The sequence below is a fragment of the Aquarana catesbeiana genome, linkage group LG05, assembly GCF_042186555.1.
Source record: "Aquarana catesbeiana isolate 2022-GZ linkage group LG05, ASM4218655v1, whole genome shotgun sequence".
Classification (NCBI taxonomy): domain Eukaryota; kingdom Metazoa; phylum Chordata; class Amphibia; order Anura; family Ranidae; genus Aquarana; species Aquarana catesbeiana.
Window position 1 is genome coordinate 54,706,054 of NC_133328.1, and position 26,180 is coordinate 54,732,233.

The 26,180-nt window shown below is 41.9% G+C and overlaps 1 protein-coding gene across 6 annotated transcripts in view; it reads left to right on the forward strand.

Moving 5' to 3' along the window:
• Positions 1–2,889: 2,889 nt before the first annotated feature.
• Positions 2,890–26,180, forward strand: part of MLLT10 (MLLT10 histone lysine methyltransferase DOT1L cofactor) — a 294,670-nt gene continuing 271,379 nt past the window's right edge. The window contains exons 1-3 of one of the 6 annotated variants that reach the window (XM_073629758.1): positions 2,890–3,110; positions 3,264–3,343; positions 25,415–25,469. The gene's annotated coding sequence lies outside the window, so the exon portion shown is untranslated. The remainder of the gene's footprint in view (positions 3,111–3,263; positions 3,344–25,414; positions 25,470–26,180) is intronic. The other 5 variants (XM_073629760.1, XM_073629754.1, XM_073629757.1 and 2 more) reach the window with 5 other exon arrangements.

A 26,180-nucleotide genomic window follows, 5' to 3' on the forward strand; every position in this document is an offset into this window, starting at 1 on the left:
TGCCTCTTGTTGTCTGCTGTGCCTGTTTTTTTGTTTTTTTCTTCTTAAGTTCTCTCCACTGGTTGGCACTGGGAGAAAGCGTGCCCGATGTGCCATCATGGCATGCTGTTTATTTGTTTTATTTTTTTGTTAGAACTTTATTGAAATGTAGTAAATGACATTTTATTTGGTCCTGTTCTCAGCTGTGTCATTGAGATGTAGTTCATTTTCCAGTATTTGTAAGTGAAGCTGTATTCTTCGCAGAGTGCTGTACTGTTAGTTCGATTTGGGGGTGAAGGGTAGAGAAATCTCAGTGGTTTCAGGCCATGGCTGCTGGTGCTGCACCTAATAGCATGCAGTTTTTGTTCAGCTGATTTTCCACCTGCCTCGGTCCATTGTTAAAGTGGCTGTAAACCCTTACCTAATACACATCTGCAGTCTTCTCTCTTCTGTACATTCCTTCAAAGTCCTAAATTTTATAAAGCTTGTCTGAGATGTCAGAAAAAAAGAGGCTGAGAGCTGAAGTTGCAATCTGCAGAGCTCAATGAGGAGAGCTGATTGGAGGGAAAGGACACACCCCTTCAGGCCGGGTTCACATATGTGCGAATAGGATGCGGTTTTAACCGCATCCCATTAGCATGACATGAGTGTGACCGGCTCTCAATGGAGCCGATTTACACATGGCTGCTGCGGTGTGGTTTCCAAAAGGGTCCTGTGCGTTTTTGGGTCCGGATCAGATGTAAATTTAGGTAAAAATTCGGACCTGAATCACACCTGAAAACCGCGGCCACACATATGTGAACCCGGCCTCTCACAGCAACAAAGCTAAGGTTGTCCATCTGCTGGAGGTCCCTCCCCTGTCACCATTTTTCTTTTGGTGTCAGGAAAAATTGTTAGCAGGGACTCATTCATAACAGCACAATGAAGCAGCAGACAGAAGTGACACTTGTTCCTCTGGAGTGAGACAAGTACATACTATAGAGGGATATGCTTTGTTCATATGCCATGTCTGAGGTTTACAACCACTTTAAAGCAAAATTTGTCAGGTTGGGTGGTGCTTACCAGGCAGCTCACAGCTTGAATTCTGTCTGATTCTGCATGCTTGTATCATGTTTGTAGCCTCATTGGTGCGCTTTCAGCAACATAGTTAAGTGTTACTAAACCCACAACCATAAAATCGGTCTGTATATGCAGTAAAGCATGCTTGTTATACTCATTGTGGAACCTAAGGGGTTAATCCTCTGCATTGTGTAAAAAGTCTGTTTGATCCTGTATTCTCTGATCCTCCCCTACTTCCACAGTCCCCAATATATCTCTTGATAGAACAGAGCCTTGGGGGCACTCTGCACATGCTCAGTTTGATGTGTATTGCTAGAGAGTTTTTTCTTTTTCTTGGGAGAGTGCATGTGATCAGCACAGGGCCAATCAGCACTGTCTAGACAGAGGGTCAGGGGTCCTGCAGCCTCATAGGACAGTCAGAGGAGAATGAAAACTCCTACAAGCTTTAGGCCCCTTTCACACTTGTGCGACTTGTCCTGCGACTTGGGACTGCAAAGTCACATGACAAGTCGTTCCCCATGACTTCCAATGATAACCATTCATATATGTGTGACTTCAAGTTGTGCCGACTTCAAAGTAGTCCCTGTACTACTTTGGTCCGACTTTCATGTGAGTTGAAGTCCATAGACCTCAAGTTTACACAGACATTCCCTGAAATCTCACCGAAATTGTGTCAAAATCGCAACCCCAAAATTGCGCCAAACTTACAATAAAATCGCGTGACTTTTAAGTTGCAGCAGTGTTAAAGGACCTTAACCAGACATTGATAGAAGTCGCAAGACTGCTATTTACTGTTGATGAGAAAAGATATTTAGCAGTTTATATTTACTGTGTACTGTGGGAGACCAGATATAGTGATCGCAGGGTCCTGGGTTTATTAACCCTTTAAGTATTGTCCATGAGATTTTTCTTATTTGCATTAGGGCCTGGTGTACACCTTATGCAGTTTGTTTTTGATCAATTTCTGCAGTGTTTTTTGCACATGCGTTTTTTATATGCTTTTTTTTAAAATGTATTTTATTTTTATTTTTTTTAATAAAGGGGAGATGTTTTTGTTAGGTAGACTAAAAAAAAAATGCAAACCACATAAAAACAAATCAAAGATGCAGTGCATGCCTTTCTGCAGCATGCCAAATGAAGTCTATTGAACCAAAAACACACCATGTTGCGTTTAAAAAAAAAGTCCCTTTCCAAAAACACAGCGGCTGAAAAACGCATAGATGTGAAGTGTCCCATAGGAAACCATGTTAGATGAACTGTAGTGTGTGGTTTTTTTTGCAAAATGCATTAAAAAAACACATAGATGTAACCCAGGCCTAACGGTTCCATTTTTGGGACAAGCTTTCTGGGGTCAACCCTGTTCTTTACAGAGTACTGCCTGGACCTCAGAAAAAGAGGTTTGACCCCAGAAGCTTGTCCTGAAAATGTAGCTGACCAGTTCAGGAATTGGCCAAAATCGGAGCCGCCTGTGCATGCGTAGAAGGCTCTATGGCCCTCTGTAATGCACTGCATCCTCATTTTAGGTGCTTGTGCATGCGGAACCTTTTTCTGTGTCCAGCTATGAGCTCAGGAATTCTTTCTCAGCATTGTGTTATCAGGAGAGCTCCTGTGTGAATGAAAGAAATGAGAGCTGGCTGCTGGTGGAAGGGTTAAGGGATCCCTCTGTGGCTGCTCTCAGCAGACATCCCTCCCCCATTCACATTACCTGACAGAGATTATGGGTTGCCTTCTGGCAGCCAGACAACTGCTTTGTTGTGCTGGGTGCCTGGCCCAAGTTGTATGAAGGCAGAGGAATGACAGGGAGGTGCGATAGTCTGGCCGCTCCTCCTCTCCTCCGCACAGCAGTCCTGTGTGTGTCCTTTCTTGTGTGGGAAGATTTGGATACAGCTGCCGGTGATCCTGCCTCTGGAGCACACATCCACGCTGGCGATCGAGCTCTCTGCTTTATATTGCATGCAGTAAAAAAATATCAGAGCGATTTATTCCTGGTGATCCGCCAGCTGGAATATTGAGTGGAATGTGAAAGGAGCTGCAGGACTGTGCAGGATAAGTGGGAGCTCTGCTGACACAAGGTGAAGGAAGGATGTGACCTGCAATGGTGGATGAGACCGTTGTATTAAAAAACCTCTTACTTTGTGTGTGTGTGTGTGTGTGATCCAGAGATATTCATTGCAATGTTCTCTGTGCTAACATCTTTATACTAACTTTGTGTGTTTGTCTCGCAGCTTGTTATGGCATCGTGCAAGTGCCAACCGGACCGTGGTTTTGTCGAAAATGTGAATCTCAGGAAAGAGCAGCCAGAGTGGTGAGTTTTACGATAGGCTTTGTTGTGGTCCGCCATTTGTATGATGAAATTATATGCGCGTTTGGTTTGGATGCGTTTGAGATGCTTTTTTTTTGATGGTGTTTAAATGGGAAAGTGCACACTAATATACTAAAACCTTGCATGCCGTATTCTCTCAGCACAGTCCGTCCGGTGTGAACGAGGACTATTCACTCAGTCCAGGAAATTGCACTCTGGTGTGAATGAGCAACAATTATTCCTTGTATTTAGGTGGCACCTACATAAAAGTCTGAACTTTGTACAACCCTTTTTCATTTTTGCATGCCTCAGAGGTGCTTACAGTCTAATATTCATATCTTTGTAGTAATAGGTGCACACAGATATTGGAAGGAAGCAAGTAGTAGTTTTGCAGTTGTCAGAGGAAACTAGAATACATGGGGGGGACCAGATACTCAGAGCATACAGATCCTATGTAGAACGAACCCTAGTGGTACTTTATTATAGGTACTTGTATAGCACTATCAATTTGCGCATCGCTTTACATATATATTGTACATTCACATCAGCCCCTGCCCTCAAGGAGCTTACAATCTAACTTCCCTAACACATTCATACATACACATACTGGGTCCAATTTTGACAGGATCCAATTAACCTACCAGCATGCCAATGGGCTGTGGGAGGAAACCGGAGCACCCGGGGGAAACCCAAGCAGGTACAGGGAGAACATGCAAACTCCAGGCAGGTAGTTGGAATTTGAACTTGCGACTCTAGTGCTGCTAGGTGGAAGTGCTAACAACTTAGCCACTGTGCTGGCCAACGTGAACCTAGAGCCTCATTGCTGTAAGGGCAACTACTACACTACAGGCAGTCCTTGAGTTACGAATGATTCCTACTTATGAACAGCCCGTAATACCAGCTGCTGGTACTGGATACCTCCGAGCAGCTATTTTGCAGTACTACATGTATTGCATGCCCAGAAGCACCCGAAACATCCCACATCCCTGCACAGGCTGAAGTTAAAAATGCACTGTTCCAACTTACACACAAACTCCACTTAACAAACCTGCAGTCCCTATTGTGTTCGTAACTCAGAGACTGCCTGTATATATTTAATTCTCTGTTCTGTAAAACTTTAAAGGAGCAGTCCAGCCAAAGATTGTTTGGCTGTACTTCTCCTATGGATCAAAGGAGTGCAATTCTTTTTGCACTCCTGTGACCTGTTTTCAGCAGACTGAAGTCCGCTCTCTGCTGACGTCACTGATATCAGTCCAGGCACCGCGTCATCCAGACCACGGAGTCTGGATCCGCCAGGTGCCTGGACTGTCGCCCCGCTCAGCCTATCAGTGAGCTGCTGAGAGCCTGAGACGGCCGTTCTGCCCCCTCCACAGCCCAGCACTCCAATGAGTGAGGAGGAAGAAGAGCAGAGAGCTGTGACTGACAGTCTACAGAGCTCTGAAAACCAAGCCGGTGTTCGATCCCTCGGCTCTCAGTGTAGAGGCGCCGGGGGACAGATGCAGCATCGGACCGATGCTGCATCCACCTAGGTAAGTATGAATAGGGGGGGAAAAAAAAATCCTTTACTTCTCTTTAAAAGCTGACAGCTGAAGCCCGCTGTCGGCTGACATCAGAGAGCCGGTCCAGACTCAGGAAAGATCGCAACCATATGGTCGGGCCCCCTCCACAGCCCAGCGCTCCAGTGATCGCAGTGGGCAGAGCAGAGAGTCACCAGCTGTCTGCTCATGGAACTCTGAGAACCGAGCGATTGGTGGCGTTTGATCACTGGGTTCTCAGTCTTAGAGCCAGCAGGGGACAGATGCAGCATCTGTCCGATACTGCATCCTCCGAGGTAAGTTAGAGTACATACACAATGTAGAGTCCACAAACGATGTACATACCAAAGTAGAGTCCACAAACCAGAAAGAGCTTACCACAGTGTTGCCTTAATTAAATGCTAACTAGAACGAAGTATGGCTGGTGTGCAGAAACCCAAGAAGGAACAGTCCAAAACAAGCATCCGCTCCGTCTGAGAGGTATAAATACCACCAACGTCACACTGGCAAGTAATGGAGAAATAGCCGCTCGGTAACTGGCGCCAAAATTCCTTCATGTGTATCGCCGATGTTCTTACACTAGGCGTCAGTGTAGTGACGTCAGAATCTGCCGTCACGCGCATGACGCTGAAGGCATGGCGTCGCTGCACAGAGGGACGTCCGCCCGAGCCTCCCAATTACCAGAGGCGTGGGGAGAGGGGAAGGACCCACGGTGTGCATCGTGGTTTCCGGGACAGAAAAAGTCACAGCACATCCCACATGACCAACCAACCCACATAGAGACACAACATTGCCGAGATTATGAATGTGATTTATTGTAAACAACCATGTAAGTTGTTGTATGAAACCACTGAAGGGGGACTGGGAATGCCGCTAATGAGCACCCTAGATCCAGACCTCATAAAAAAACAAGTATTAAGAAAAACTCTGATGCATAGTAGTATGCAACAGAATATGCTGTCCATAGTTTGCTTCCATGCCTGGATTTGTATGAAAAAGCAAAGTTTCGGGACTTTAAATGAGGTGTAGGTCCAATGCCTCCATCCCTAATATGCAAAGAAAAAACGAGGGGATTTGGGACTTTAAATGAAGCATGCAACGTGAACGCAAGTAGGCACTGTGTGTCTGTAAAGTATTCCATATAACAATACAGCTAGAGTACATACACAATGCAAGTAGAATTGTAAATAAGTACTAAAAAGTCATATATATACAGTTGTACTCATAAGTTTACATACCCTGGCAGAATTTGATTACTTGCTCATTTTTCCAGAGAATATGAATGATAACTCAAAAACTTTTCTTTCACTCATGGTTAGTGTTTGGCTGAAGCCATTTATTATCAATCAACTGTGTTTACTCTTTTTAAATCATAATGGCAACAGAAACTACCCAAATGACCTTGATCAAAAGTTTACATACCCCAGTTCCTAACACAGTGTATTGCCGCCTTTACATCAATGACAGCTTGAAGTCTTTTGTGGTAATTGTGGATGAGGCTCTTTATCTTCTCAGATGGTAAAGCTGCCCATTTATCTTGGCAAAAAGCCTCCAGTTCCTGTAAATTCTTGGGCTGTCTTGCATGAACTGCACGTTTTAAGATCTCCCCAGAGTGGCTCAATGATATTGAAGTCAGGAAACTGAGATGGTCGCCCCAGAACCTTCACTTTATTTTGCTGTAGCCAATGACAGGTCGACTTGGCCTTGTGTGTTGGATCATTGTCATGTTGGAATTTATATGTTATAGAGGACAGAGGCAGTTAACCAATCGCACTGCATCCCATAAACAAATGTAAAAAAGGAAGAGGGAAATGGGGCACAATTACCCCAGGGACTTTTAAGGTGCATGAATATCAAGATAATCAAAGTCAAGAAGTATGTATGCAAAATCTATCCATATAAAAACATTTATTTAGTACATAGTAGAAAAAAAATCATTCATTAAAAACACGTTTCACAATAACCATAATTGGCTTTACAAAAATGTTGGCAGAAATAACCACTTAGTAAATACCACTCGACATGTTTCGCTCTTTTTTGAGCTTCATCAGGAGTTCTGGTATATATGTGTTCCAGTTCCAAGGATAGAATATTTTTTGCATACATCAATAGCAAAAGCATCTATGGATTTACATAAAGATAATGGAAATATAACCAATTGATCAATGAAAAATAAGGAATGAAAATTAGTAATGAGAGATAAAATGAATAAATTCCACATATAGCAATTACATAATTATAATTAAGACTGTCTTACCAAGCTAAATGAGTACATACAGATAAACCAGATATTGTAGTTTGCGCCCTGTCATCTGCCTGCTCAGCTGGGGAAAACAGAGCGATCCCCGCTGAGCAGCGGATAAACACGGGGCAGATCAACACGGATCCGTCCCGTGTGAAAGGGGCCTAACAAACAGTAGCCTGCCAAACATTCAGGATTAAAAATACAAAAGTCAGGCAAAAATTAGTACCTTGAGTTGAATCAAATGTACATTACTGAACGGCTGATAATAGCCTAAATTGCAAAGTAAACACGAGCACTTTCCATCTCCCAACTGAGAGGTTTGGTAGAGACTGATTGTTTGCCAATTGTATGTAAAACGCAAGTATAATAGAGGATATATATACTCTGTGAAAAAGGAAAAACAAATCTGTATAAGCAAATGTGCTAACCAACAGCAGTGAATCGCTCTGTCAGTGAGCAGACACAATGTGTGGAGACACAGTTACCTGGAGATAGAATATATGCAGGCATACAGCGGAGGGGAGAGAGATATCCAACCTCCCCTATCCCTGAAGGAGCCACCGACAGAAAGTGGCGGCCGATTGCCGCATACTTATAGTTCCACCATCCCGGCAGCGTCTGACGTCACCGCCGGGATGCGGACGTGCGGTGAGGTGTTCCACGCACTGAGGAAACAGAACGGGGTCAAAGTGTAACGGCAGGACATCAGATACGTCCGCTTGTGTACTGCGCATGCGCCAGGAATCCTGACGCTGGTTGGACGTACATCTACAATGCGTCTCCGTCAAAGGAAAAAATGTAAATAAAGGAAATCATTGCCAGCCCGAGGCCAGTATCGCCATCTTTGAAAAGGGAACAGAGAGGGACGGTAGCCATAAGTCCACCCCTCTTTTGCTATCCCTTGTTAGGGGAGAAAGAGGAGATGAACTTGAATCTCTGCACCCTGTCCACAGGGAGGCGATATAATAATCCTATACTGATGTGGGAAATGAATTAAATTATGTCAAAAATAAGAAATTTTTGAAAAAACATTTTAATAAAATCAAATTAGGATGGGAGAGAAAAAATAAAAAAATATATATGAAAATATAAAAATATAAAGAAAAGGCCCCGTTTGCTATAATGCCCCATGTGGAACTGGCACCTCTAGGGCTCCCACGGGTGCGCGATTGATTACTCACACATCCCGTGGGTGCCCCTGGCGTCCGTATGAACCAAAGGAGGAAGCCTGTGCGATGAGGGCATCCAATTTTATTACTAATATATTCAAAATCATGATAACGTTCATTGCAAACTGGTAAATAATATACGGCTTGGGAAGAGAGTCAATTCAAAAGATAGAGGGACCATTACATGTGCATAGATTGTATACATCTTATATCATACAGTGACAGCAATTAGTCACAAGCCATTCGTATGTGTATAAAGAACATATATAAATTCTTTGAAAAACAAAATAGACTAGAATGAGAAAGATTAAAAAAGAGGAAGAAAAGAAGTTTAGAGGGCCTGAGTTGATGTTTACTGTAATCAAAGAAAGGGTTTGAAGCTGAAAGCATCATTGAGGCCTGGATGTTTTAAAGCCGATAAATCGTGTATCCAACGAGCCTCTCGTTGTAGCAGTAACTTGTCATAGTTTCCACCCCTCTCACCAGGTGGGATACGCTCGAGAGCAAAAAAGTGCATTTTACTGCTATCAAATTTGTGATAGAGGCCTATATGTCGGCTGATTGGGGTTTCCATTCCTTTTTTTTGTATCAGGAACACATGGTCCCTGATTCGACAAAAAAAGGGGCGCTTTGTCTTTCCAACATAGAATGCTTGGCATTCGCATACTATGATGTAGACAATGCCAATGGACTGGCAAGTGACACAGAAATTGGGTTTGAAAAAACGACCATTGGAAAGCATAATTCCTCGTGCGGCGTAAATAAATCTGCAAAATTGACACTTATGACAGGGCCTGCTGCCTTTACGAGATTCAACAGGTGTTGTAATTGAAGCATCATGGTGACTATGTACCAAGGTGTCTCGAAGAGACCGGGAACTTCTAAAAGTGATCTCTAGATAAGGCTTGAGGTGTTTGGACACTCTGTCATCTACCATTAGGAGGTACCAGTACTTTTTAATTATGTCTCGTATCTGTTGTTGTTGACTTGAGAATCTAGTGATTATCCGAACCCCTGAACTCGCTTCTCTAGATTTAACATTGTGTATGAGTGAAGCTCTATTTTGATTTTTGGCTTTCCAATAGGCTCTCTTTAAGCATTTGTTGCTGTAACCTTGTAGGGCAAGTCGAGATCGCAGCTAATTCTTTTTCAAATTCTGAATCTCCACTGCAGTTTCTCCTGACTCTTAGATATTGTCCGTAAGGTACATTCCTGATGAGGGGAATAGGGTGGGAACTGGTAGCGTGCAGCAGAGAATTGCCCGCTGAAGGCTTTCTGTATAAAGAGGTTCCAATGCTTCCATCCTCGTTTACTATAATTTGGACATCCAGGAAGGTTAATTGATGTTGACTGAGCTCAAAAGTAAAGTTCAAATTGTATCTGTTGGTTTTTAAACTATCTAGGAAGGAAAGAAGAGTTTATTTTTGACATAATTTAATTCATTTCCCACATCAGTATAGGATTATTATATTGCCTCCCTGTGGACAGGGTGCGGAGATTCAAGTTCATCTCCTCTTTCTCCCCTAACAAGGGATAGTAAAAGAGGGGTGGACTTATAGGCTACCGTCCCTCTCTGTTCCCTTTTCAAAGATGGCGATACTGGCCTCGGGCTGGCAATGATTTCCTTTTTATTTACATTTTTTCCTTTGACGGAGGCGCATTGTAGATGTACGTCCAACCAGCGTCAGGATTCCTGGCGCATGCGCAGTACACAAGCGGACGTATCTGATGTCCTGCCGTTACACTTTGACCCTGTTCTGTTTCCCCAGTGCGTGGAACACCTCACCGCACGTCCGCATCCCGGCGGTGACGTCAGACGCCGCCGGGATGGTGGAACTATAAGTATGCGGCAATCGGCCGCCACTTTCTGTCGGTGGCTCCTTCAGGGATAGGGGAGGTTGGATATCTCTCTCCCCTCCGCTGTATGCCTGCATATATTCTATCTCCAGGTAACTGTGTCTCCACACATTGTGTCTGCTCACTGACAGAGCGATTCACTGCTGTTGGTTAGCACATTTGCTTATACAGATTTGTTTTTCCTTTTTCACAGAGTATATATATATCCTCTGTTATACTTGTGTTTTACATACAATTGGCAAACAATCAGTCTCTACCAAACCTCTCAGTTGGGAGATGGAAAGTGCTCGTGTTTACTTTGCAATTTAGGCTATTATCAGCCGTTCAGTAATGTACATTTGATTCAACTCAAGGTACTAATTTTTGCCTGACTTTTGTATTTTTAATCCTGAATGTTTGGCAGGCTACTGTTTGTAACTCTATTTTTTACTTGTTATTTTTAATTTTCAGTAAGGATATATTTATACTTTGTTCCTCTATGACCAACAATCTGGGAGACCAGGGAATGGGAGTCTTATCCAATTTGATGTGAATGTTATTCATCACATTCACACAAACTACAATATCTGGTTTATCTGTATGTACTCATTTGCCTTGGTAAGACAGTCTTAATTATAATTATGTAATTGCTATATGTGGAATTTATTCATTTTATCTCTCATTACTAATTTTCATTCCTTATTTTTCATTGATCAATTGGTTATATTTCCATTATCTTTATGTAAATCCATAGATGCTTTTGCTATTGATGTATGCAAAAAATATTCTATCCTTGGAACTGTTATTCTAGGTTTTATTTCTAATTGCATAAATATGACATATATTCTGTTTCTCACTTTCAGTATACCACATATATACCAGAACTCCTGATGAAGCTCAAAAAAGAGCGAAACATGTCGAGTGGTATTTACTAAGTGGTTATTTCTGCCAACATTTTTGTAAAGCCAATTATGGTTATTGTGAAACGTGTTTTTAATGAATGAATTTTTTTCTACTATGTACTAAATAAATGTTTTTATATGGATAGATTTTGCATACATACTTCTTGACTTTGATTATCTTGATATTCATGCACCTTAAAAGTCCCTGGGGTAATTGTGCCCCATTTCCCTCTCCCTTTTTTACATTGTCATGTTGGAAAGTCCAAGAACGTCCCATGCGCAGCTTCCTGGCTGATGAACGCAAATGTTCCCCCGGTATTTTTTTGTTAACATACTACATTCATCTTGTCATCATTTTTGACATTTCCTGTGCCTTTGTAGCTCACACATCCCCAAAACATCAGTGATCCACCTCCGTGTTTCACAGTAGGAATGGTGTAACTTTTATCATAGTCCTTGTTGACTCCTCTCCAAATATAGTGTTTATGGTTGTGGCCAAAAAGCTCAATTTTGGTCTCATCACTCCAAATGACTTTGTGCCAGAAGATTTGAGGCTTGTCTCTGTGCCGTTTGGCGTATTGTAAGCGGGATACTTTGTGGCATTTGTGTAGTAATGGCTTTCTTCTGGCGACTCGACCATACAGCCCATCTTTCTTCAAGTGCCTCCTTATTGTACATCTTGAAACAGCCACACCACATGTTTTCAGAGTCCTGCATTTCACCCGAAGTTATTTGTGGGTTTTTCTTTGCATCCAGAACAATTTTCCTGGCAGTTGTGGCTGAAACTTTAGTTGGTCTACCTGACCGGGGTTTGGCTTTCAACAGAACCCCTCATTTTCCACTTCTTGATTAGAGTTTGAACACTGCTGATTGGCATTCTCAATTCCTTGGATTTCTTTTTATATCCCTTTGCTGTTTTATACAGTTCAACTACCTTTTCCCGCAGATCCTTTGACAATTCTTTTACTTTCCCCATGACTCAGAATCCAGAAACGTCAGTGCAGCACTGGATGAAAGATGCAAGGGTCTGTCAGGAGTCCAGAAACTCATTGACCTTTTATACACACACACTATTTACAAGCAAACAGATCACAGGTGAGGATGGTTACCTTTTAATAGCCATTCAAACCCCTTTGTGTCAACTTGTGTGCATGTTATCAAGCCAAAATCACCAGCGCATGTAAACTTTTGATCAGGGTCATTTGGGTAGTTTCTGTTGTCATTATGATTTTAAAAGAGTAAACACGATTGATTAAAAAAATGGCTTCAACCAAACACTAACTATGAGTGAAAGCAATGTTTTTGTGTTATTCATATTCCCTGAAAAATGGCCAAGAAATCATAAATTCTACCAGGGTATGTAAATTTATCAGCACAACTGTACACATAGTAACATGACATAGAGGTACAGATAGCGACATTCCCGATATACACATAGCAACATGGTGTGGAGGTACAGATAACAACATGCCCAATGCTAGCATCAGGATCGAAAGATAAGGTACGTATATCTCTGTTCTCCAATTCCCTAGACAAAAACGAGCAGTTGGCCTGTGCATTATAGGCACAGCCCCACTGCATGGGAAAACGTTTTCTGGAGTTAGTCTTTAAAGTTTTCACTGTAGGGAAATGCCCACATTTTGAATATTGCCTTAGTTCTGGAGTTCATCTATAGAAATAAACAAAATAAGATTTCTTATTGGATACTCTCATACAGGCTATAGTGAGGTGGTATAGGAAGACTGCAGTTTGACAGATGGTGTGAACACCACCCTGGGAAGAAGTGATTGAGGTATCTCATTTAGCTCATCATCATTGATTAAAAATATTGTAAAAAAAGAACATACTCTTCTTTCCATACCGTGTAATGTTTCCTTGCATTCCAGCCAACTTTCTGAGTGCCTCTTCCGTCCTGAGCCGCCATCTTCACTAAGGGTGTCTGGTCATCTGGCGGCTTCCTTGTTTTCTAAATGCATGCACACCCAGCCTTCTAGCTGGGGAATTCTATTGTTTGCTGATTACTATATCAATAAAGACAAAGCGTTACTAGAGCTACTGAATACAGACCTGATCACGGATGTGGCAATATGGGACAATTTAGAAAACAGCGATCGCAGGTCAATTGGCTTCAGTATAAATCACAAAAATAGGAAACATAAGGGAAATACAAAGACACTGAATTTCAAAAGAGCCAACTTCCCTAAACTACGAACCCTGCTAAAAGGCATAAATTGGGATAAAATCTTAGGAACAAAGAACACGGAGGAGAGATGGGTTCGCTTTAAGGGCATTAGCCAGTGCATCCCATTGGGTAATAAATTTAAAAGAGGGAACAAAAGTCCTGGATGGCTTAACTCCAATGTAAAAATGCATATAAAAGCAAAAGAGAAGGCCTTCAAAAAAATACGAGGTTGAGGGATCATCATCAGCATTCAGACTTTATAAAGAATGCAACAAGAAATGTAAGGGTACAATTAGGGCGGCTACGATAGAACACGAAAGACACAGCAGAGGAGAGCAAAAAAAACCCCCAAGAAATTCTGTGTAAACAGTAAAAAAGAGAGGACAGACCATATTGGCCCCATAAAGAGTGAGGAAGGACATCTGGTTACAAAGGCTGGGAAGATGGCGAAGGTATTGAATTTATTCTTCTCCTCCGTCTTCACAAGGGAATTGGGGGGGCTTCAGTAACAAAAACCGCAGTGTTCATCCTCGTGACATCACAGGAAGCACCCCCATGGCTAACAGGACAGTATTAGAATTAGACTTGGGAAACTTAACATTAATAAATCACCGAGACCGGATGGCTTGCACCCAAGGGTACTTGGGGAACTCAGTCAAGTAATTGCCAGACCATTGTTCCTAATTTTTACTGATAGTCTGACTGGAATGGTACCAGCTGATTGGAGAAAAGCCAATGTAGCACCAATATTTAGAAAGGGCCCAAAATACATCCCTGGGAATTACAGACCAGTTAGCTTAACATCAATAGTTTGCAAGCTCTTAGAGGGGATGATAAGCGACTATATACAAGATTTTAGTAATGAAAATGGTACCAGCAGTAATCAGCAAGGATTTATGTAGAATTGTACTTGCCAAACCAATCTCTTAACCTTCTATGAGGAGGTGAGTTGCCATCTAGAAGGCCCGTAGACGTGTATCTGGATTTTGCAAAAGCATTTGACCCAGTTCCCCATAAACATTTACTGTACAAAGTAAGGTCCGTTGACATGGACCATACGGTGAGTACATGGATTGAAAACTGACTACAAGGACGAGTTCAGAGGGTAGTGATAAATGGGAAGTACTCTGAATGGTCAGGGGTGGGAAGTGGGGTCCCCCAGGGTTCTGTGCTGGGACAAATCCTATTTATTCTTATTCTGTTCATAAACAACCTGGAGGATGGGGTAAACAGTTCAATTTCTGTATTTGTGGATAATACTGAGCTAAGCAGGGCAATAACTTCTCTGCAGGATGTGGAAACCTTGCAAGAAGATCTGAACAAAATTAATGGGTTGGGCAACTACATGGCAAATGAGGTTCAATGTAGAAAAATGTAAAATAATGCATTTGGGTGGCAAAAATATGAATGCAATCTATACACTGGGGGGAGAACCTCTTGGGGAATCTAAGATGGAAAAGGTCCTGGTAGATGACAGGCTTAGTAACGGCATGCAATGCCAAGCTGCTGCTAACAAAGCAAACAGAATATTGGCATGCATTAAAAAAGATTAACTTCAAGGATAAAGATAAAGATAATTCTCCCGCACTACAAGACTCTGGTCCGGCCGCACCTGGAGTATGCTGTCCAGTTCTGGGCACCAGTCCTCAGGATGGATGTACTGGAAATGGAGCGACTACAAAGAAGGGCAACAAAGCTAATAAAGGGTCTGGAGGATATTTTTTAGGAAGAAAGGTTGAGAGCACTGAATTTATTGTCTCTGAAGAAGAGACGCTTGAGAGGGGATATGGTGCGGTACAAATACCGTACTGGTGACCCCACAATAGGGATAAAACTTTTTTGCAGAAGGGAGTTTATTAAGACACGTGGCCACTCATTAAAATGAGAAGAAAAGAGGTTATACCTTAAAGCGGGGTTCCACCCAAATTTTGAACAATATCTGTATGTATTCTCTTCCTTGCCTAGATGCTGACATGCCGTTTAAAAAAATTTAAATCGCCGTAATTACCTTTTTATTTTTCTATTCTTCTTTGCACTTCCTGGTTCTCCTCCCGTGGGAGTAGGCGTGTTTCTAGCCTCTCCCAGACTCCTGGGAGCTAGTCTCAGGCTTCCCAAGATGCCACTGAGCATGTGCGGGAATGAGCAGTGAATGCTGGGAGCACAGCATTCACCACATCCAGGAAATAAATGCTTGTGGGCTTCAAATGCCCACAATGAAGATGGAAACCGCCTGCAGTGAATAATATAAGTTATTCTTTCCGACGAAATCTGACACAGGCGGACATATTACACACAATATGTGAGTATGTAATGCTGAGAAGAAAAGTTTGTGAATTAACTCAAAAAAAAAAAAAAAACGATAGATAGGTGGACCCCCGCTTTAAACTACGTAGAGGGTTCTTTACTGTAAGAGCGGCCAGGATGTGGAATTCCCTTCCACATACAGTAGTTACAGTGGGGAGCAATGATAGTTTCAGAAAACTATTAGATAAGCACCTAAACGACCACAACATATAGGGATATACAATGTAATACTGACATATAATCACACACATAGGTAGGACTTTTTTTCAACCGCACCTACTACAGGTGATACTCGAAAATTTAGAACATCGTACAAAAGTTAATTTATTTCACTAATGCAGCTTAAAAGGTGAAACTAATATATGAGATAGACTCATTACATGCAAAGCAAGATAGTTCAAGCCGTGATTTGTCATGATTGTGATGATTATGGCTTACAGCTCATGGAAACCCCAAATCCCCAATCTCAGAAAATTAGAATATTGTGAAAAGGTGCAATATTCTAGGCTCAAAGTGTCCCACTCTAATCAGCTAATTAAGCCTGAGCCTTTAAATGGTCTCTCAGTCTGGTTCAGTAGGAATCACAATCATGGGAAAGACTGCTTACCTGACAGTTGTGCAGAAAACCATCACTGATACCCCCCATAAGGAGGGAAAGCCGCAAACAGTAATTGCAAAAGAAGTTGGATGTTCCCAAAGTGCTGTATCAAAGCACAGTAATAGAAAGTTATGTGGAAGGGAAAAGTGTGGAAAAAAAAAAAGGTGCACAAGCAGCAGGGATGACCGCAGCCTGGAGAGGATTGTCAGGAAAAGGCCATCCAAAAGTGTTGGGGACTTTCACAAGGAGTGGACTGAGGCTGGAGTCCATGCATCAAGAGCCACCACACAGACGGATCCTGGACATGGTCTTCAAATGTCGTATTCCTCTTGTCAAGCCACTCCTGAACAACAAAAAATGTCAGAAGCATCTTACCTGGGCTGAAGAAAAACAGATCTGGTCTTTTGCTCAGTGGTCCAAAGTCCTCTTTTCTGATGAGAGAAAATTTTGCATCTCATTTGGAAACCAAAGACCCAGAGTATGGAGGAAGAATGGAGAGGCACACTGCAAGATGCTTGAAGTCCAGTGTGAAGTTTCCACAGTCTGCGTTGATTTGGGGAGCCATGTCATCTGCTGGTGTTGGTCCACTGTGCTTTATTAAGTCCAGGGTCAACGCAGCCGTCTACCAGGAGATTTTGGAGCACTTCATGCTTCCTTCCGCAGACAAGCTCTATGGGGATGCTGACTTCATTTTCCAGCAGGACTTGGCACCTGCCCACACTGCCAAAAGTACCAATACCTGGTTCAATGACCTTGGGATTACTGTGCTTTATTGGCCAGCAAACTCACCTGACCCGAACCCCATGGAGAGACATGAGACCGAATAATGCAGAAGAGCTGAAGGCCGCTATTGAAGCATCCTGGCCTTCCATAACACCTCAGCAGTGCCATAGGCTGATCGCTTCCATGCCATGCCACATTGAGGCAGTAATTGCTGCAAAAGGGGCCCAAACCAAGTACTGAGTACATATGCATGCTTATACTTTTCAGAGGTCCAATATTGTTCTATGTACAATCCTTGTTTTATTGATTGCATGTAATATTCTAATTTTCTGAGATTGTGGATTTGGGGTTTTCATGAGCTGTAAGCCATAATCATCACAAATATGACAAATCACGGCTTGAACTATCTTGCTTTGCATGTAATGAGTCTATCTCATATATTAGTTTCACCTTTTAAGTTGCATTAGTGAAATAAATGAACTTTTGCACGATATTCTAATTTTTTGAGTATCACCTGTATGTAACATGTAAACTGTCAATGCTGTACATGCTCTCCCTGCAGATTCATATTATTTATACTTTGACAATACCATGGCAACAATAAATAAAGGTATTTAACAAAATTACAAAAAAAAGAATTGCAATTATGTGAAAGGATGGGGCGATGAGGAAATTTTTTGGGATTGTGCATAATGAGGAAAAAGGGTCACTTAAAGCCCCAATAAAGTTTTTTTTTTTTTTTTTTTTTTTTATTTATTTATTTTTTTTTTTGAGGGTATCTGTGCCAAAACAAAGTGTTTGAATTAAACCTTTGATGGGAGCAAGATGGGACACATTTCTAGGGACAGCAAAACCAAATCTTTACATGTTCACCACAAGTATACCACTGCTATGGAATGTGTATGGATTGGAGAATATCGGCTTCTATTCAAGGGTTTTAACACAAGTATTAAATGTATGCTCTGAATTGTGAAGTGTCCATTGTGTTCTACTGGAAATGTTAGGAATTTGTTTGCAGAATTGAAGTCAGACTCCAGCTGTTCAAACAATAAAAACTAGGCAGGGTCACATATACAGTGGATATAAAAAGTCTACACACCCCTGTTAAAATGTCAGGTTTCTGTGATGTAAAAAAAAGAGACAAATATAAATCATTCCAGAACTTTTTCCACCTGTTTAATGTGACCTATAAACTGTACAACTCAATTTAAAAAACTGAGATTGTTTTGGGGGGAGTAAAACTAAAAAAAATAAAATGTATTTCATTTGTGTGCATGCCCTTATATAACTGGGGATGTAGCTGTGTTCAGAATTAGGCAATCACATTCAAATTCATGTTAAATAGGAGTCAGTACACACCTGTCATCGTTTTAAAGTGCCTCTGATTAACCCTAAATTTCTAGTAGGTCTTTCCTGACATTTTCTTAGTCTCATCCTACAGCAAATGCCATAATCCACAGTAGGGCTGAAACAACTAATCGATTAATCGACAACTAATCGATTATGATATTAATTACTATTTTCATAATCGATTAATCGGCCAGTAACATAATGGGGTTGAAAAAAAACCTAAAATGAGCCCTTTATAGTACAAAAAGAGCAAATACTACTACTGCAAATATTACTTTCACAGTTCTACACTAAAAAATATTAACCCCTTACAGTAGTGATTATCTGCTTTTTTTTTTTGTACTATAAAGGGCTAATTTTAGTTTTTTTCACCCCATTATGTTACTAAACGTCTTAGACCTGGTTCACATCTTTGTGTTTTTTGGTGCTTTTTGCAGAAACGCACTACAGTTCATTCACATGGTTTCCTATGGGACACGTTCACGCAAAACGGCGCTTTTTTAGTTCAATATACTTCAATAGTGAAGCTGCAGAAAGCATGTAATGTGTTTTTGTAGCAATATGTGTTTTTTAATCTGCCCAACAACAAATTGGCCAAAAAAATGCAAAAACACAAATCGCAGCAAAATCACGAGCACAAAAATCAAAACGCAGAGCAAAAAGCACTGCAGAAACAGATGAAAAGCAAACTGCATAGGTGTGTACCGAGCCTTATGCTGGCCAGACGGATCAGTTTTCAGATGAAAATATTCCGAAGAAAAATCTTTGTACATTCACTGAATGAAAGAACGAACTTTCTTAAAATTAAATTTTTTTTGAAGGAAGACATTGTTTTTGTTTTTAATAAAAAAATTTGATCACTGAGTCTGATATGTACCAGATTCACCCTTTAATAGTATATACAGTATATATCCTCTAACAGTTTATACAGTATATCTCCTCTAATAGTATATAAGTATATCTCTTCTGTCTGTTATTCTCAGAGATTAGATATTTTGCTCTCTAATCATATAGTTGGTTATTTATATTTACAACTGCATGGAGATATTTAAGAATAATAAATTACCTTTTTTTAAAACTGTACACATTAACTAAATTATACACCACACTTTTTTTTAAGGTTATTAACCGAATAATCGATTAATCGAAACAATAATCGGCCAACTAATCGATTATGAAAATAATCGTTAGTTACAGCCCTAATCCACAGAGAGCTTCCAAAGCATCAGTGGGATCTCATTTTTAAAAGGTATAAGTCCAGGAGAAGGGTGCAAAAGAATTTCCAAGGCATACGATATATCATGGAACACAGTGAAGACAGTCGTCATCAAGTGGAGAAAATATGGCACAACAGTGACATTACCAAGAACTGGACGTCCCTCCAAAATTGATGAAAAGATGAGAGAAAACTGGTCAGGGAGGCTGCCAAGAGGACTACAGCAACATTAAAGGAGCTGCAGGAGTATCTGGCAAGTACTGCCTGTTTGGTACATGTGACCACAATCTCCCGTATTCTTCATATATCTGGGCTATGGGGTAGAGTTGCAAGACAGAAGCCTTTTCTTACGAAGAACAACATCCAAGCCCGGCTAAATTTTGCAAAAACACATCTGAAGTCTCCCAAAAGTATGTGGGAAAATGTGTTCTGGTCTGATAAAACTAAGGTTGAACTTTATGTCCATAATTCCAAAAGATATGTTTGGTGCAAAAACAACACCGCACGTTACCAAAAGAACACTATACCCACAGTGAAGCATGGTGGTGGCAGCATCATGCTTTGGGGCTGTTTTTCTTCAGCTGGAACAAGGGCCTTAGTCAAAGTAGAGGGAATTATTAACCATTCCAAATACCAGTCGATATTGGCACAAAAGCTTCAGGCTTCTGCTAGAAAGGTGAACATGAAGAGGAACTTCATCTTTTAGCATGACAACGACCCAAAGCATACATCCAAATCAACAAAGGAATGGCTTCACCAGAAGAAGATGAAAGTTTTGGAATGGCCCAGCCAGAGCCCAGACCTGAATCCCATTTGAAAATCTGTGGGGTGATCTGAAGAGGGCTGTGCACAGGAGATGCCCTCGCAATCTGTCAGACTTGGAGTGTTTTCTGCAAAGAAGAGTGGGCAAATATTGGCACGTCAAGATGTGCCATGCTGATAGACTCATACCCAAAAAGACTCAGTGCTGTAATAAACTCAAACGGTGCTTCAACAAAGCATTAGTTTAAGGGTGTGCACACTTATGCAACCATATTATTTTTTAGTTTATTTTTACATCCCCCAAAAGATTCCAGTTTGTTCAACTGAGTTGTACAGTTTATAGGTCACATTAACCACTTGCCGACCAGCCGCCATCATTATATAGCGCCAGGTCGGCATGATCCCGCAAACCACCGTAGCTGTACATCGGCTCCTTTAAGCGGGATAGCAGGCGCGTGTGCCCGCTGCATTGCGGGGTGCCGACGGTCGCTGGCACGAGAGGCAGAACATGGACGTGTGTGTGTGTGTGTGTGTGTGTGTGTGTGTAAACACACAAATCCTTGTTTTGTGAGGAGAGGCAGATCCTGAGTTCCTAATAGCTAGGAACCACGATCTGTCATCTCCTATACTCAGTCCCCTTCCCCTACAGTTAGAACACCGTGAGGGAACACAGTTAACCCCTTAATCGCCCCCTAGTGTTAACCCCTTCCCTGCCGTGACATTTCCTGCCGTGACAAAATTTTTTTTATAAAAATGCTATAACTTTTGCACAAACCAATCCAATATAACCTTATTGCGATTTTTTTTTTTTTTTTTTTTTTTTTATTACCAAAAATATGTAGAGGAATACATATCGGCCTACACCTGAGGAAAAAATTTGCTTTTTAAAAAAAAAAAAAAAAAATTGGGCATATTAATTATAGCAAAAAGTACAAAATATTGTGTTATTTTTATTTATTTATTTTTCAAAATTGGCGCTCTTTTTTTGTTTATAGCGCAAAAAATAAAAACCGCAGCGATGATCAAATACCACCAAAAGAAAGCTCTATTTGTGGGAAAAAAGGACGTCAATTTTGTTTGTGTACAGTGCAATTATCAGTTAAAGCGAAGCGGTGCCGTATGGCCTGGTCATTGAGCAGCCAAATCTTCCGAGGCTGAAGTGGTTAAAGGTGGAAAAATGATTAAATGAGTTATCTTTGTCTCTTTTTTTTTTTTTTTTAATGGACCAATGTAGATGAAGTTGCTTGTATAGTTGCGTATTTGACCACCCTGGTTGAGAATATTGGCTTTGCCAAAAGATGAGTTTAAAGTGGTTGTAAACAGACATGAAATATGAACAAAGCATATCCTTCTTTAGTGGGTACTTGTCTCAATCTGGATCGCTAAGTGCCCTTTATGTCTGCAGCTTCCTCTGCTATCAGCATGAATTACTCCTTGCACGTTTTCCTGACACCAAGAGGAAAAGGGTGACAGGGGAGGGATCTCCAACAGAGTGAAAGTCTCAGCTTAGTTCCTGTGTGCTATGTGAAGGGGGGGGGGGTTGTCCCCCTCCCCTCGATCCCCTCTCTCCCCTCCAATCCGCTCTCAGAGCTCTCCTCACTGGGTTCTGCAGAGTGTAATTTCAGCTCTCCGCCCCCTTTTTCTGAACTCTCAGACAAGCTTATAGATGGGTGCAGATAGAGAGGTAGAACTTATGTAGCAGGATTTGTTTAATCTCTGTGTATCACTTGAGGATAGTACCTTCACTGGGTATATGTAAGGGTTCATAACCACTTTAGGGACTCATGCACATGGGCGTACAGTTTTCTGCATACAGATCCATCATTTATACAATTCTAAATGCAGCAATATTGTACGCTATGGACTCGTGTATACTGCATTGTTTTGGTCTGCAGTGTTTAGCTGCATAAACCAAAGCCTAGAAAACCTGTGTTCATGGTCCTGTGTATGGAGAGTATTTTACGATGTACACATGTAAACCTTTTTGCCACTATTTACATATGTTCAGCTTACATGAACTCTATTGGCTGCCGCTCATAGCCAACATGTAAATATCAACGTGTGTAGCCACGCCTCTGCAGCTGCTGCCACTGTCTCCATTATTTGCAAACTATTGATGTTTAAATGTGGACCTTAACGAATTATTCATGCAGTAGCAGGAAATGGGCAGAATGACCTCATCCTGAATGGCTGATGGCCGCTGTCTTCCTGCCAGTTTCCTGCTACCGCATGAATAACTTGTTAAAGTGATTGTAAACGATCACCTTGTAAAACAACCCATTCAGCTTAAAATAGAAATAAAAGGCAAAACATTTGTTTATAGATATAAAAAAAAACAAAAAACGTAACCCCCCCCCCCTTTTTTTTTTTTTTTGTAAGTGATCACATTCCCTCTGTTCTCAGCTGCATAAGAGCTGGGGGAGGAGAAACAGTACACTGAACTTCCCAGTGGATGGCTGTGCAGTAGGGGCATGTCAGGACAAGTCTGATCATTGGAGGACAGCTAAAGAACTGCCCACAATGGGCACTCTTGCTTACTGTAGTCAGTTTTTAATAGGAAAACAGAGGGACTGGCGGGCCCACCAGGGATTTCACACAAAGGAAGCAATACAAAGAGAACAGGATACGTTCTCATGCAAGTACAGCAGACACATATCAGGAATGTAAAGTGTTGGGGTAACAAACGCTTTAAGGCCCACATTTAAACATCATGCATAGACATCCAGCTTCAGCCATTCAGAAGGTCATTCTACTTCATGCCTCACCACCACATGAATGAAGCATTCAAGCCTGACATCTAAACATCAATGTGTAATCAGCGGCAGTGGTTCTAAATATGATATTTAGTCCTGAGCACCGGCTGCGGATAGTAGGGTCCATGTAAATATTAGCACAGATATAACATGCAAGCAGTGTACAGGCGACTTTTTGTTCTGGCAGCAAGATCCTGTGTAAAACAATACACCGTGTGCATGAGCTCTAAAGGGTGGGGTTGTCCTGGTAAAGCATACCATGGATGATTGTTGCCTTCTCTGCTGTAGGAAGAGTGCAGCCATATTGGTTTCTAGCTTTATATTATAAGGAAGACTTCCTGCAATACTAGATTAGAGCTAAGTTTGGAGGGTTTGTGGGTATCATGCTGCTTGCATGAGTAAAACCACCAGTGCAGCAGTTTACCAGCCACTTTGTACTGTATAGTGTGTTTGAGGGGCCTGCTTGTCCTCTAAAAAGGCCTTGTCATAGCAGCACTGTGAGTTGGTGGGTGTGAAAGCATCTAGTGGGGTAGGGAAAAAAATGGAAACCAGGGTCTGGTGAAGTTCTCTACTACTTTTTGCAGTTCCCTTTTGTTTTTTGACCTGGTCCTGGCAGTTCTGCCTGCCACACCACATTCATCCTAAGCTCCAACCGCCGCCAAAATAAACAGGAAGTTCCAGCATTTAGCCTGAACCCTTTAGACACCCCAACCTTCCACAATCGCTAACCTCTGTGCACTGGGGCGCAGTCCTGTTGGAACAGGAAGGGGCCAACCCCAAACTTTTCCCACAAAGTTGGGAGCATGAAATTGTCCAAAATGTCTTGGTATGCTGACGCCTTAGGAGTTAAGGGGCCAACCCCAACTCCTGAAAAACAACCCCACACCATAATCCTCCCTCCACCAGATGATTTGGACCAGTTTGGGGTGGAGGAACTTGACTGGCCTGCACAGAGTCCTGACCTCAACCTGATAGAACACCTTTGGGATGAATTAGAGCGGAGACTGTGAGGCAGGCCTTCTCGTCCAACATCAGCGGCTGACCTCACAAATGCGCTTCTAGAAGAATGGTCAAACATTCCCATACCAGGAATCTTCAAACCATGGCCCTCCAGTTGTTCAGGAACTACAATTCCCATCATGCCTAGTTATGTCTGTGAATGTCAGAGTTTTACAATGCCTCATGGAACGTGTAGTTCTGCAACAGCTGGAGGGGCGTAGTTTGAGGATCCCTGCCATAGACACACTCTTAAACCTTGTGGATAGCCTTCTTAGAAGAGTTGGAGCTGTTAGAGGTGCAAAGGGTGGGCCAACTCAATATTGAACCCTACGGACTAAGACTGGGATGCCACTAAAGTTCATGTGCGTGATGTTTCCCCCAACATAGAGCACTTGGATGTTGTGTGTATTATAACAGGGCAAGATCCTCGTAAACTTATATCAATGTTCTACGATTCCTTGCTCCGGCTCACGGCAACAACTTTTGCATATAATCTGAGGGATCGATGGTCTGGGGATGTGGGGGAGCTGGAGGACGACGAATGGGAAGATGCTTTGGGTACTTGTAAAAAGGTCTCGACTAGGTTGTCAGACCATCTCACGCAGCTTTACATTATGCATAGATCGTACCTGACCCCTATTCGTGTGGCCAAATTCAAACCTGGGCATAGCCCACTATGTCCCAGATGCAACAGTCCACTCTGCACCTTTTTCCATCTCCTCTGGTCATGCCCAGCAATACAAGACTATTGGTCCCATATAGTAAGATTCATCCACGACGAGATGGGATCTCCCTTGACGCTATGTCCCAAACAATGTCTACTGGGGGGTGTTTCCAGATCCTGTTTCAGATAAATTTCATAAAATATTTCTCCAAGAATCCCTATTTATTGCTAGGCTGATTATAGCAAGAAAGTGGCTACAGGCCATGCCACCGACGATCCAGGAGTGGATCTCTGGTGTTAATAAGGTCTTGCCGTATAAAAGAGTTCTATGTGCATAGGGGATGCCCAGCCAAATACAGTAAAATTTGGGACACCTGATTAAGGAACGAAAACACGTGTAATGAGATACCTGATTGACCCTCGCGAGCTTGTCTCCTTTTTGACCCAACTTTGGATATACCACTTGGGCCCCCTGCGCCGCCGCAACTAACAAGTAAAATCTTGTATCACAATATTGAACACATAAGCTTTGTAGAACATGTCATTAATATGGATCTTCCTGTTAATACTGTATATTATACAACTGTAATATCAATGTATCTAACCTGTATGACTTTACTCTTCCAAATAAAACACCACGTTATTTGTAAAAAAAAAAAAAAAAAAAAAAAGTTCATGTGCGTGTAAAGGCAGGTGTCCCAATACTTTTGACAATATAGTGTATTTCATATCTTAATTCAGCTGCTGTGTAGCAAATGAGTGATTTTGAATGTTTTTATATTTGTACCTGATGAAACTGAATGCATTTTACGTTTTTTAATTGTGTTTTCCCCTAGAGATGTGAATTGTGTCCCCATAAAGATGGAGCATTAAAGCGCACTGATAATGGGGGTAAGTGCAGCTTTTCCTTATTTGCTTTAAAAGTTGATTTTTCAAATGCACTGTATGTTTCCAGTAAGGGATGCATTACATTTTTTTTCCTTTGGTCCTCCACCTGTTGCAGAAGTCCCATTGTGCCTTTGCCTATGGGACTCATGCTTGCAGTTTTAATAGTGTTGCAGTGCCTCTAAGCCCTTGTAGCTCTGCAAACAGCTGGAGGGCCGTAGTTTGCTTACCCCTTCCATGCACTAATAGATTTCTTTCATTCCGCCTGCATTCTGGGCAAATTTAAATCGAACAGATCCCTCCATCCACACTAAACAATGTCAGTTGGACGAATCCCCTTCTTGCTATTGTATTCTGACAGCTAGCATCGGCCGCACATCTCACCACATGTCGCTGCACCGCAGAATGACGCAATGCACTGCAGTCCATGGACTTGAATGGAGTGTCTTTTTAAAACGCTTCAATAAATTTAAAGTAAGCATTGCTCCACATTGTAACAGTGCAAAGCACCGCCCCTACACAAAGGACATGTGTTTTAGACCCCTTTCACACCGAGCCGCCCATAGCGTTTGCGGTAAAACGCCGCTATTTTTAGCGACGTTTTACCGTCGGATTTGCGGCGCATTTCATCCGCTAGCGGGTCGCTTTACCCCCCCCGCTAACGGCCGAGAAAGGGTTAAAACCAGACGAAGTCTTGTAAGACGAAACGCGTCGGGA